The sequence below is a fragment of the Anabrus simplex genome, chromosome 1 (assembly GCF_040414725.1).
Source record: "Anabrus simplex isolate iqAnaSimp1 chromosome 1, ASM4041472v1, whole genome shotgun sequence".
Taxonomy (NCBI): domain Eukaryota; kingdom Metazoa; phylum Arthropoda; class Insecta; order Orthoptera; family Tettigoniidae; genus Anabrus; species Anabrus simplex.
In genome coordinates this window covers 101,048,910-101,062,081 of record NC_090265.1, presented here as the reverse complement: position 1 = coordinate 101,062,081, position 13,172 = coordinate 101,048,910, and positions in this window count along the sequence as shown.

Here is a 13,172-nt window from a genome sequence, read left to right as displayed (position 1 = left end):
GATGAAAGAAGCAAGGTATATAGAAAATTGTTCCATTAACAAACTATCATAAAGTAGGAATATTTTAAAATACAGAACGAATCGACAGCGTGCTAAAAATAGTAAATGTTCACAAGAAAACAGTAGCTAATCCTATAAGAATATATGACACTCCTGCTAGGGTTAATGAATTATAAAATTACAATCCAATTTATAGGATAATCATAATAGTGATAAAGTCAATAAGTAGACAAAATTAAATCACACGTGAAAAGAGCTACTCCTGTGCTGGTCTTGCACAGTATCCATTATAGAAAATGTATTGTAACGGTTCAAATCCCGTTACAAGATGATATCTGTAATTTTATTATTTTATCTGTATTATTATTATTATTGTTATTATTATTATATCAGTATTATTATTTTATCTGTGATGTTATTACTATTATTGTAATTATCATTCTTATTCAATTCAATTCTGCAACGCTTGTCGCTTGCATAATTGTACTTAAATGTATGGATATATACGTATGTGTAGAATAACACTCAAGACATGTAGAGTGAGAATTGTTATATATCAGATGTTGTATATGACATTGCTATATTGTGCAATACTGCTGACATGTCTGTCAAGTCATCGCCACGTCATGGCTACGTCATCGTGAGCATTTAGCAATGCGCTCAGATACTCAGGCCTCGCCAGGGGATTTCACCATTACATGCAACAGTTTGAGGCGGGTGGGAGTATATTATAGTTATTTCTGGAGATTACGTAGGTGTGCCATGCAACGTCTATATAAGGTGGCTGTATCTTGTAGCGTCAGTCATTATTAAAACGGAAGCAGTACAGAGAAGAAGGCAAATGGATAAGTGAACAGTCATTGTGTGAACCAGATGAAGAGGCCTAAGTCGGTCAGTCAACGACAGTCAACGTGTGTGAACGAGATGGAGAAGACTCAGTGAGCCATTAGTCTTTGGTCATTGAGAGAGTGAGGCCAAAGTTGGTCGGTCACTTAGTTGAATACCATACGGAATTTCCAAGAAATCATATGATATGGAGAAGAAGCAGTCACATGGATGTATCACCAAATTAGGCGTGACACATCTACAGTAAACACCAGATTTAAGGAATACGTCGTAATTACACACAAAGTGTTGAAGGTACAGTCAAGTGAAACAGTGAGGGATATATTTTGTATAAATTGTTAAATGTCCGGTCAAGAAGAATTCAAATTCATGCCTAGTTTCTTTCAGTTGCAATGTCATAATTTCATATTCTCATCTGTTTTATCGCAACAAGATTCACTATTTTTTATATATTATTTTAAAAAATATTTTGTTCTATCAAATTAATTCATAGTACTAATTCAATGACAGAATTAGATAACCTCACATTTAATGGGGAAACCGAACGCCAATCTCCTTTTCCCAGAACTTATATGGTATGTTGTCAAAAGTAAGCTTATTACCCCACTCCCTAGAGTTAGTCACGATTCTCATTCTATTATTGCTGCACTGAGTGGTAGCTGGCGCCCGTCAAATAACGTGTGTGTAAGTAAGCAGATAAGAAGTAAGTATGAGTCCAGGGTTCGACGATTGTGTATTTTATTTAATTAATGTTAATTTTCATAATTTCCAATATAAATGCAGATATCTCACATTTTTCAATATAAATTCACATATATATATGTTTCAAGTAAGTAAGAGAGTTAGGAACTTTCCAGTATTAAATCACGTCTCACGTCTCTGTTGATTCAGAACATGAACAACTCCACAGTAAAATTCCCAAATACATGAGAATTTCATATGTTGAGTGCCACCCTCCAACCAGCACCAATGGTGAACTAGGACTGCCTTGTTAAATGCTTGTTAGGGCGTATTCGTTCCGATGTTCATAGAAACACACAGAACACACACGATCAGGCTGTTTATACAATCTGGAACAGTGTAGATCGTTGTGATGTCAATGCTGATGTCGAAGTTTGAATCATGAAGCGACATTGAGTTCACTATGTGAAGAATATAGCCGGTAGTGAAATGCCCCCCAAAAGAGAGGTTTCAAACCTCAAAGTAGGGGGATATTGAACCCATAATTCTACGATTCAATACAAATAGACCCCAAGAAGAAATGGAGTTTTGAAATTCATAGCGAGGTGAAGACATAAATAGGCCCAGAGGTGAAACATCTAGTGCACCAGTATGTCCAGTTGGCTAAATACCATTTTAATCGCAACACAACGACGTGCCAGGCTACGGTGTGCAGTTGATGGGTTTTCTACTCATAGATAGTACCGAAAAAGCCACAGGTGGTGTTCTCGTCGATGAACTGCTACTACTACTAAATGTTTTCATTCCTTCCCTGAAGAAAGAGGCGGACCTCCTAGACGGTGACGCCATCTCTCAGGCCAGGAGATTTCTATTGGAGAAGGTGAGAGGGTTGGTGGCCGTGGCCTATAATTGAAACTGTCCCATCATTCACCTTAATGCAGGGGAATGGAAAACCATGGAAAACCATTCTCATGAAAGCCGATGGTAGGGACCAGCCCTTCTCCGTGTCCCGAACACAGAGCCACGGTAGAGCCATGGCCACCACCCATTTGCTCGGTTGGCCGGTCGGGATGCAGAGCTGTCCCACTGTTGTGCCGAGACTCATTATGCATACGCCGAATTCAGAAATATTATAACATAACCAAGTTCCGAACCTGCACACACACACACACACACACACACACACACACACACACACACTCACACACACACACACGCACGTCTGCATTGTCTGGATGGTCTAAGTTGAATCGGGGGATGAAATTCTTTGTTACTTTATTGAAAAATTAGAACGTGTGAATTCATAGAATTAACAAAACGATGGCTTTCTTTAAAAACCTCGTAAGTCCGAATACTCTTCATATCCATTATATTCCTTAAGACTGGTCACGCCTCCCAGTCCGATATTTATATGCAGTCCAAAAGAATAATTTTCGTTATGGTCATTTTCCTCTGCGAATGTGTAAAGGAAAATGAACCTTAAATACATTGTACTGTAGGAGTGTGTAAATTTGCCATGCAATCAACATCCCTACAATACGGTACGTTAAGGTCCATTTTCCTTTAGACATTAGCAAAGGAAAATGAACACAGCGAAAATTATTCTGATGGACTGCATACAAATATATGACCAGGAGGCGTGGCCAGTCTTAAGGAATGTAATAGGTAGGAAGAACATTTGGACATACGAGGTTTTAAAAGAAAGCCATCGAAAAATAACAGTAACAGGAGAAGAAAGGTAGCTTTAATTTAAGGCGATATGGAATTGCCATGTATAGAGTGCCATCTATTTGCGAAATTGGGCCAGGTACTCCCGCTGCACTTCATGTAATCACTGCTCAGTGAGTCTCATCCTCTCCCGACTCCATTCTGTTTAATCCATTCTCTCCCACTCTACCTTCGCTCGCTTTAAATTGTTCACTTCCTACAGATGTTCGTGATCGTCCATAATTGCACCTCTGTACAAAAAAGGAGTTTTTAGTTGAAAACATGGGAAAAAGTACTTCCCATTGTCCTCGTTCTTTCTAACCCTTAGCACCGAGAGATGTAGGTGTTAAGTTTTATCACTCAATTGATGTAAAGGGTTCTACATCATTGTTTACTAGAAAGTGTGTGAATTCTTCCTCTCAATGTAAGGAGAACTAGTATTTACGAAATGAAACAACCCATTTCCTTTCAATAGATTTACAGCGCATTTCAGCTAAGATCTTGAGGAAATCTTCAATGTGTGAACTAAAATCTAAGGCACAGTTTATTCAACCTCAATTAATATTTAATTGCATGTTAAAAAATATCTACAGTCCTAGCCCTTCATGCAAGCAACTCCTGCGTGATATATCTCCTCCCGACCATCGGCATTTTCTTTCTTTGCTTTTCCTTTCATGCTTTCGTACAGTTGTTTTATTTGCTTAATTTTACGTCGTTTAACCACGGCATCCACAATAAATTAATAAAAAACGTTCTGCCAAGCCTCAATATTGGCTTTCTTCAAGGATCTATTGGAGATGATATTTTCTGTAATAGATGAAAAACGAAAACCTACAACCTGTTTTCCAGTCATTGACCGGGTCAGGGATGTAATGCATGAAGCAGATACAGGCTGTTAGTACGATGGGGTCGCCACTCCCAAAGTGATTTATTAATGAATGATAGATGCAATGAAATGAGAATGGAGAGTGTTGCTGGAATGAAAGGTGACAGGGAAAACCGGAGTACCCGGAGAAAAGCCTGTCCCGCCTCCGCTTTGTCCAGCACAAATCTCACATGGAGTGACCGGGATTTGAACCACGGTATCCAGCGCTGAGAGGCCGACGCGCTGCCGTCTGAGCCACGGAGGCTCTTTCTGTAATAGATATCAGTACATAATTTCCAACAGCAGACTTATCAAAAAAAATTCAATCACGCGTTCGCGCACCAGTAGAAGAAATAAACTTCTCCAGGGGAGGAACTTGAACAAGAACCTCCCTGCTGATATGCTTGGCCCACAGCAAGCTCGCTGCGGTGGCACTGGCTGAAACCCACGGTGTGTTAGTGTTTGATGCTCATTTCTCTCAAACCTGGCCAAGCCACGTGCACAACATCTAAAGATTGCCTAAGATGCCACCATTGAAAAGAACTGTGTTGACACATTCAGGACTAACCCACAAACTATTTTTTTATTATTAATTAGGTCTGATTGAGTAACAGTATCTATGTCACCTTGCAGAGTAAACTGGGATGTTAAAATTGACTGACAGGAATGAAGGGCGTCGAATTAAAATGTCTCCATGTGGTAGCTGAGGCCAAACTATTTGTACAAATTTACCATCCCAATTATTTCTTAGAAACGTTATCAACATAGGAAAAATGTGTGACGTATTTCATTATTAATTATTAAGGAATAATTTGGACTCACAAGGATTCATATATTATCATTCGACTCTATCTTAACATACAGTATATTTAGCACGTATATACAGTAATTATAGATGTAATCAGTATCCATTGTATCGATTTCATTACGTTCCACATACAAATAATTTCTCTATCACCATGTGATATACACTAGTACGACCTTATGTAAGGAAATGAGATGCGTTGATGTAGTTCCTCTTACTTATACTATACCCAAATAATATTCTCCTGGCCATAAATAACGTGAATAAAGACCTAAACAAAATTAGAGGCTGGACTGATTATAATTGCCTTAAAGTGAACCCAAAAAATCACAAGCCATCATTGTAGAATCCAAAAATAACCACAATAAACTGGAGAGAAAAAACATTCCTCCGATTGCATTTCAGGGAACAAAAATTGGTCTGAAAGCCCCAGTGAAGAATCTTGGCCTGATCATTGACAAAAGCCTAAGTCGGTCTGAACGTGCAGCAACATTCTACCAGCTAACTTTCTACACACTACACTTATTCAAAAGGCTACAACTTAAAATAAAGGAATTAAACAAAGTCTAATTATACCCATTTTCGACTAGGAAGACATTATTTATACAAGTTTAAACAACACAACCATTATCAAATTACAGCGCTCATACAACGCATGTATCCGCTTTGTGCTCAAGAAACCGAGACATTGCCATATCTCCCCCTACTTCAAACATTTATCTTGGCTATGTTCAGAGGAGAGAGGAAATATGCACCCTGTGTCAGTTATTCATTGTGTTTTACGGATCGAAACACCGGTATACTTGAGAGATGACCTTCAGTACCTATCTTCCTGAAATAATAACCAAAAAATGTCGCTAACTAACTCCCTGCTAAGTTCCCTACCCCTCACACTACTAGTTAGAGTGATTAATTTATACCCGCTATTATCCGCCTGTGGAATTCCGTGCGGGCAGAAAATAGGGACATTTCTAATAATCAGCTGTTCAAAATAAGGTGTTGCAAACATTACCTACATATAAGAACATAATATATTGCACATATCTAAGTTAATTTATTCCCTTCGTGTAAATATTAACAGTAGGAACTAGACGACAAACTTTTCCTGTTAGTCTATACGTTTCGGAATTTTAGTATTAAACAGTGTATTGTAGTAGGGCATAAAAGCACTCGCTATGATCTGAGCCACGCCATAGAAAACGAGACGATAATAAATCTATAACTATAAATAAAGTTGTAGGAAGTCCGCTGTCTGTAATTCCGTTTGTTTTGACAATTTTTCCGGCACTTATCTGTTTTAGGTCAACTCAAGACCAATGTGTGGTTTTTATTTTTTGTGTCTATTTGTCTGTAGTTGCACCATCACGGCGAAAAGGCTGAATAGGTCTTGACCAAACGTCATATTTGGAGTATAATAATCCCGGGGAAGGATTTGCTATGAATATGATTTAATAAACTTTCAATAGGCAGGGGTTTATAAGAAAACTAGAACACTTTTCCTCTATTTTCTCTTCTACTATTGATTTTATGTAAAATCCGTGGACTGTATGTGAAACGTCTCTTCATTATATACAACTTCTGTTATGTTCATAATTTAGCTTACTCTTCAAATGACGGAGATAATTACTATTCTCTGCGGGTATCATGGTCTGCATTTAGTGGCCGAGAGACCGACAACTGACCTACAGATTACCATGGCAACGTATCGGACTGCTTGCCATCAGGGATGTAACGTATTGCCAACAACGTGGCCATTCTGCGGGAATATCGTTGGAGTTTATAACCGTCCTCTAATAGCTTAAGAAATTACACCGTAAGTCATTTTCTTATCCGTTTACCTAAGATCCCTGCGCCTAATTTTCTCCTCAGTTACCGCTTTATATATCCGTAACTCCATACATTCATAATATATTGAGGGACATTTGATTTTCCAATACATCCATTTGGTATTTACACATTTGTCCTAACCGGCTGTCCTCAGTTATAATCCTATTTTCTATTAATTTCAAATTTCATAACTGTACTTTCTTCCTTACTTTCTCTACATTTAGTGAGTGCTAATCCCGATACCTGGACAATCTTTTCTTTGAGGAAAAATTCCAAGTTGTTCAAATGTATAACTTTTGGCCCCCGAAATTATCGAAATATGGATGCATTTTAATAACGGTGCATACCTTCGTTTCGAGATAATTGGTGGCTAAACGGTAAATCGTATTATAAAACAGATAGCACAATCGCCGTTCTATTGTTAATACGAATGTTGATGCGTTAGATAGCGCTGCATTTCTCGATTAAGATCAAATCTTTCGATCTCGATTGTCACTTGCATTAGGAAAAGTGGCCTGTCTTATAATTAAAATTATCCATCTCTATTATGAATGGTTGTTCCCAAGTGAGCCTGCTGTTATAGTAGAAACTCCTGACCTCGACTGCGATTGGCAGTAGGCAGTAGGAAATGTGGCCTGCTATTATTTTCAAAACTTCCCCAATGCCCACCTTTCATCGGAAACAACGTATTATGTCCTACCTGCTTTGTTTCTAGGATAGCGCTAAGAGGCATGCAATTTAATATAATCGTACTCACTGCCTTTACAGTGATTTACGGAGAAATACGTGTACATTGTACAGGGTGATTTAAAAGTTCACAGCGGAGTGGCGACGATTAGGCGCGCTGGAAAGCGGAGATAGCGAGCGCAGTGCCCGCAATGATAAGCAGGCATAGTAGGCTCAAAGAAGCGGCATGATTACGCCTATAGAAACTAAACGAAACTGATCTCACCGGCTACATAGATGTTCTGGACAAATAGGTAAATGAATAAACAAATAAATAAATCAACTAAGAAATTAAACTGAACTCACCAGTAATAAATAAATAAATAAATAAATAAATAAATAAATAAATAAATAAACTAGGAAATTAAACTGAACTCACTAGAATTTACAGACAATGCTGAAGGTGATCTCCTCCAGCTGCAATGCAAGCTTCACAACTTATAATGACATTTCGAAACACACTTTGTAGTTCATTGACACCGATACAACGCACAATGTTCCTAATTTCAATTTTTAATTCTTCTGCAGTTCGAGGATTATTCCTGTAAACTTTTTCTTTAAGATTTCCCCATAGACAAAAATCACTTGTGCTTAAATCAGGCGAACGAGGGGGCCATAAGCCTTTACTGATGATCTGATCATCATCCAACACTTCCCGTAACCGTAGCATAGAGCTACGCGCCGTATGGGCCGTTGCACTATCCTGCTGGAAATAGTCGTACCTTTTCTCTTCTTCAGTCAGTTCAGCAAAAAATGGTTCCAGAATGTTGTGAATATAACGGTCAGAAGTAATCGTGTCCTGAAAAAATATCGGACCGATAATTCGTCGGGCTCTGATTGCGCACCACACACCCACCTTCACATCGTGCAGAGGTCTCGGCTGTAAAATGTGCGGGTTGTCTGTATCTCAGATTCTATTGTTCTGTGAAATGACATATCCACTAAAATGAAACCAGGCTTCGTCGCTCATAAAAAGGAAAGTTCGGATCCACAATACCGTCGTTGACACTATTCATTAGTCAATTGCAAAATCGTATTCTTGCATTGAAATCTGTAAGCAGTACTGTATGTTATGGACTAAATGAGTCCGATAAGATCGTAAATGTAACAATTTTGTTGTGTTACATGCTGAAGAAGGTGAAATACCACTTTCCTGAGCTACTCTCCGAAGCGACGTATGTGGACTGGCCTGGAGTCTTGACTGTATATCTCCTAACCTCTCCCATGTGAGAGCTGTTCCCCTTCGCTTCTTTTTCTTTTGCTTACGGAACCAGTACTACGCCACTTGTAAACGAGCTGATGCACGTAACGGTTTGATGGTACTGTCTCACCGGGAAATAGTCTACGGAATTTTCTAAGGCACTTTTTAACTGGTTTCTTCTTCTTGTGCAAATAACACTCGACCAAAAATATGCTTTGCTCTCTAGTATATTTAACCATCGTGACAATAACCTCACAAAAACCAAACCAACCCCATGGCATTACAGCCCTTGCAGGGCCTTGGACTTCCAAGCGACCGTTGCTCAGCCAAAAAGCCTGCAGATTACGAGGTGTCGTGTGGTCAGCACGACGAATCCTCTCGGCCGTTAGTCTTGGCTTCCTAGACCTGGGCCGCTATCTCACCGTCAAATATCTCCTCAATTCTAATCACGTAGACTTAGTGGACCTCGAACCAGCCCACAGATTCATGTAAAAATCTCTGGCCTGGCCGGAATCGAACCCGGGGCCTTCGGATAAGAGGCAGGCACGCTACCCCTACACCACGGGGCCGGCATAATAACCTCACAACACACCTTAAAAGTCCAATTGTTTCTAGCGAACTGAGGGACAGAGTGCTAAACAGCTGCGCGCTGGCAGTGAACACTTCCTATCTCGCCAGGGTTGACACAAGCCATATGGCGCTCGCTCGGAAGCACGGGTACATTTGCTAGTAAATAAACTAAACCTTAATACGGTGAGAAACGACTGAATAATTGCAGAATTATTTCCCGCCGACCAGAAATTCAGGGTTTAATTGTTAGAAGTTAATATCCTTATATCCGGGAGATAGTGGGTTCGAATCCAACTGTCTGCATTCCTGAAGATGGTATTCCATGGTTTTCCATTTTCAAACCGGGCAAATGCTGGGACTGTAGCTAAACTAAAGCCTATCTGTGTCGATGCGACGTAAAACAAATTAAAAAAGAATATCGTTGATACAAAACTATTGTGTCTTATGTTATGTGATATCCAATATTGACTTTCAAATACCATATATTGTAACAGTAAATGTGGTACTTTGGTGAGCACGAGAAACGGAGGGCGTGTACCAATCTGTTGAAGTGCATACAGAGGGAGAGGGTTTTTCTTTTAAAAAAATCTTAAGTTTTTTCTCTGAGTTTATTAATAAGTTCAAAATTATATCACCTCTGTACAGAAGAAACAGTATGAAGTGTTCTTTCCTCGTCCTAGGGTTGGCGATGTCCTAGAATTCCGATTGCTCCTCTCCTTTCCGCACCATTGGACCACCATTCCTCCCTCGATGGAAGTTCTAGAAGATCCATGCGATGTCTAGAAGATCCATACGTTGTTGAAGTAGAGGGCGTTGGGATAGACCACGTAAATGATGAACGTGAACGTGTTAATGCAAAAACTGCTTCTGCACAGATGAGAAAAGGGTAGAGCAATGGTTTTAACAACGTTCATAACACGTAAGAATTGTATGATTGAAGGTTTATCACACGGTAAAATGTCACTGAAATATATCCCGTGTTAAGTCATTAATCATTTGAAATGAAAAGGAATGCCACTAAACTCGAATAAGTATATAAGTTTAACACTCATAAAATGAAAATCCACTCGAAACTTGTCGTCGAATTTCATTAAAGTCAACTAATAAATAGTCACCTAAAGTTTGTGACACTTGGCATAATGTACTTTAAACCATTTTATGGTCATTGTCTATTTGTTTTTTAAATTTTTTATTTTTGTTTATTGTAGCAATAATTTTGGTAGTTATAGAATTTTATTTGATTATATATGATTTAGTGATTTTTATTGAGTGAGAAGTTATGCCACGACACATTTCTTAGTTTGAACACCGTTCAATGTAATCAATTGGATTGAAGTGAAGTAAGAATGTTTCACTCGTGAAGTCAATCTTGTTCACGCATGTTAATGAAATGAAATGAAAATAAAGCGAAATTAATCATTTATCAACAGTCCTTAGTGCGACTGTTCGTAGACTTGAAAATGCACAGCTCTTAGTTCGAATGTTCGTCGAATTGAAATACACAGTTCTAATACACATTTTACAGTTCATCACTTACAAATATTCACACGAAATTGTAAATTAGTGACGTAGTCACTCTGTACTCAATCACTTGTTAATGCTTGTAATTTGAGTAATTCTAAGTTAAAGCACAGTCTCGTTAACTCGAAATATTCAATCTCTTTGTAAGGAGCAAACTGTTCCAAATCCTGTCTACAACATTAAACTTTAAATTACGAGCACTTGGAAAAATAATCGCAAGTCTTAGATACTCGTGCAGAATAAACAGTCACCTGATAATGTTCAGAGTTTGATGGAGCACAATTTATATTACTCCCCGTTGGAGCAGAAGTTTATCACTCACGATTTAAAGAAACTAGTATAAGTTCACACTCGACGCTATTGAGTTAAAGTCCACAGACTAGACGAAGTATGACAGTCGCTTCACGTTGTATCGCGGTCCTCGCTAGCTGACTGCACGAACTCCACTGCAATGCATGCTCATACACACTGGTCTGCTAAGCGAAGCAGTACTACATTTATATCCGATCCATGCCTTCACATCTTATTCCATAACTTCGTCGTCTCATGTCGGATTTATATGAAACCTTGCAGGAACGTAGATAAAGGATTGGGCTATACGATGATGTGGTTAATTTTGTCTAATTATTATTGTGGGGAAAGTTATTATCCGAAGAAACTCAAGGAACATTCCACACTAGTCTAGGCTCTCTGTGTTGCGGTGAGGCAGGCTGTGACGTCACTCCGCTCTACGTCACACACACAGCTGTTGCTTGCTGTTCAGTCAGTCTTCTGCTGCTGGGCCGGAGTGTAACGCGTAAGTTTTAAATTTTCATTACGGGGACTTAGTTTCGTACCGCCGTTACCGGTACAATATATAGCTAAGATCTTGCTCACCTTTATCCTAATCTCAAACAGCAAGTTTCACGAGAATGCACATATTAGGTTTCCCGTGATGCTGTAACAGAAAAATTAAACTGAACGCATCATAGGTGACATTCAAAAAGTACGGAAAGAAATACGATTGTTTTACACATAGCCTCTCTCCTGTCTATTAATCTAATAATATAAGTATAGCTAGGTGCACAACCGAGGCCAACTCTGAACTCTAAAACATGACTTTCGAAGAGTTCTCTTAAGCCATATTCTTGTAAAGTAATAAAAAATAAGAAAATAGAGAAGAATTTGTACTAAATCCCTTTTTCTGATTTCTGTGTGGAGAGTCTGGATTAAGTACGAAGGACCGGGCGAAAATTTGAAATGCACGGACAAAATTATAATTTTACTTATACAGATAATGGTCAGAGTTGATATCTGCTGTTCAGAGGATTCCGATTGCGATTCTCGGCTGGGTCAGGGATTTTAAACATGTCTGAATAATTCTTCTAATTCGGGGATTGGATATCTGTGTTTGTACCAAAGCTTTTCACTTCATAGTCAGACAACTGACTACAGTATCAACCACCACAGAAACACGCAATAGTGATTATATCCCTCCATATCGGATTGGCGTCAGGGATGGCATTCGGCCTTAAAACAGGGCCAAATCCACATGTGCGACAAAGTTCGCACGCGCGATCCTACAGATATGGTACAATCTGTTGATAATGATGAAGAATACAATATCTGGGAAAATCTTGCCTTGCGTTTCCGCTCAACAGATCACCACCGGACTACTTATAATCAGAAATATAATTAATTGAAAAACTCACTACTAAGCAAATTTTCCATTCCGATCGTACCATTTGACAATTCCTGACAGACTTTGTTTTTTCTTGCAAGTTGCTTTACGTCGCACCGACACAGATAGGTCTTATGGCGACAATGAGACAGGGAAGGGCTAGGAGTGGGAAGGAAGCGGCCGTGGCCTTAATTAAGCTACAGCCCCGGCATTTGCCTGGTGTGAAAATGGGAAACCACGGAAAACCACCTTCATGGCTGCCGACAGTGAGCAGACTTTTATTAATAAGTCACTTGTAATAAATGGAGATAGTGACGAGCACGCTAAATATTCCACAGCAATAATTGAATTTTAACAGCAGAAGTTAACTTTAATGTTCAGCAATGCCACGCTAACTCAAAAGGCGAAACATAAACGGTGAATATTAAACATTCTCATGAGATAATGATTTTTGCCCAGAATTCGTCACTTATGGACATTCGAACGTTCCCTATACTTCGCAGTAATGATTTAAATCATTCTCTCCATATTCTCTAAATGTCTGATGACGTCAATTCCCGGAGTAGAATGAATAAAATTCAAAAAATTTGTATGTTATGACTGGCAAAGGACGTCGGTGACTATCGGCCGATTAGCATCTTATGCATATTGTCAAAAGCTTTAGAATTCATAGTTCACAAGCAGATTACCAACTATCTTACTCAACACAATCTTCTCGACATCCACCAGTCTGGCTTTAGACCGAGACACAGCAATGCATAAA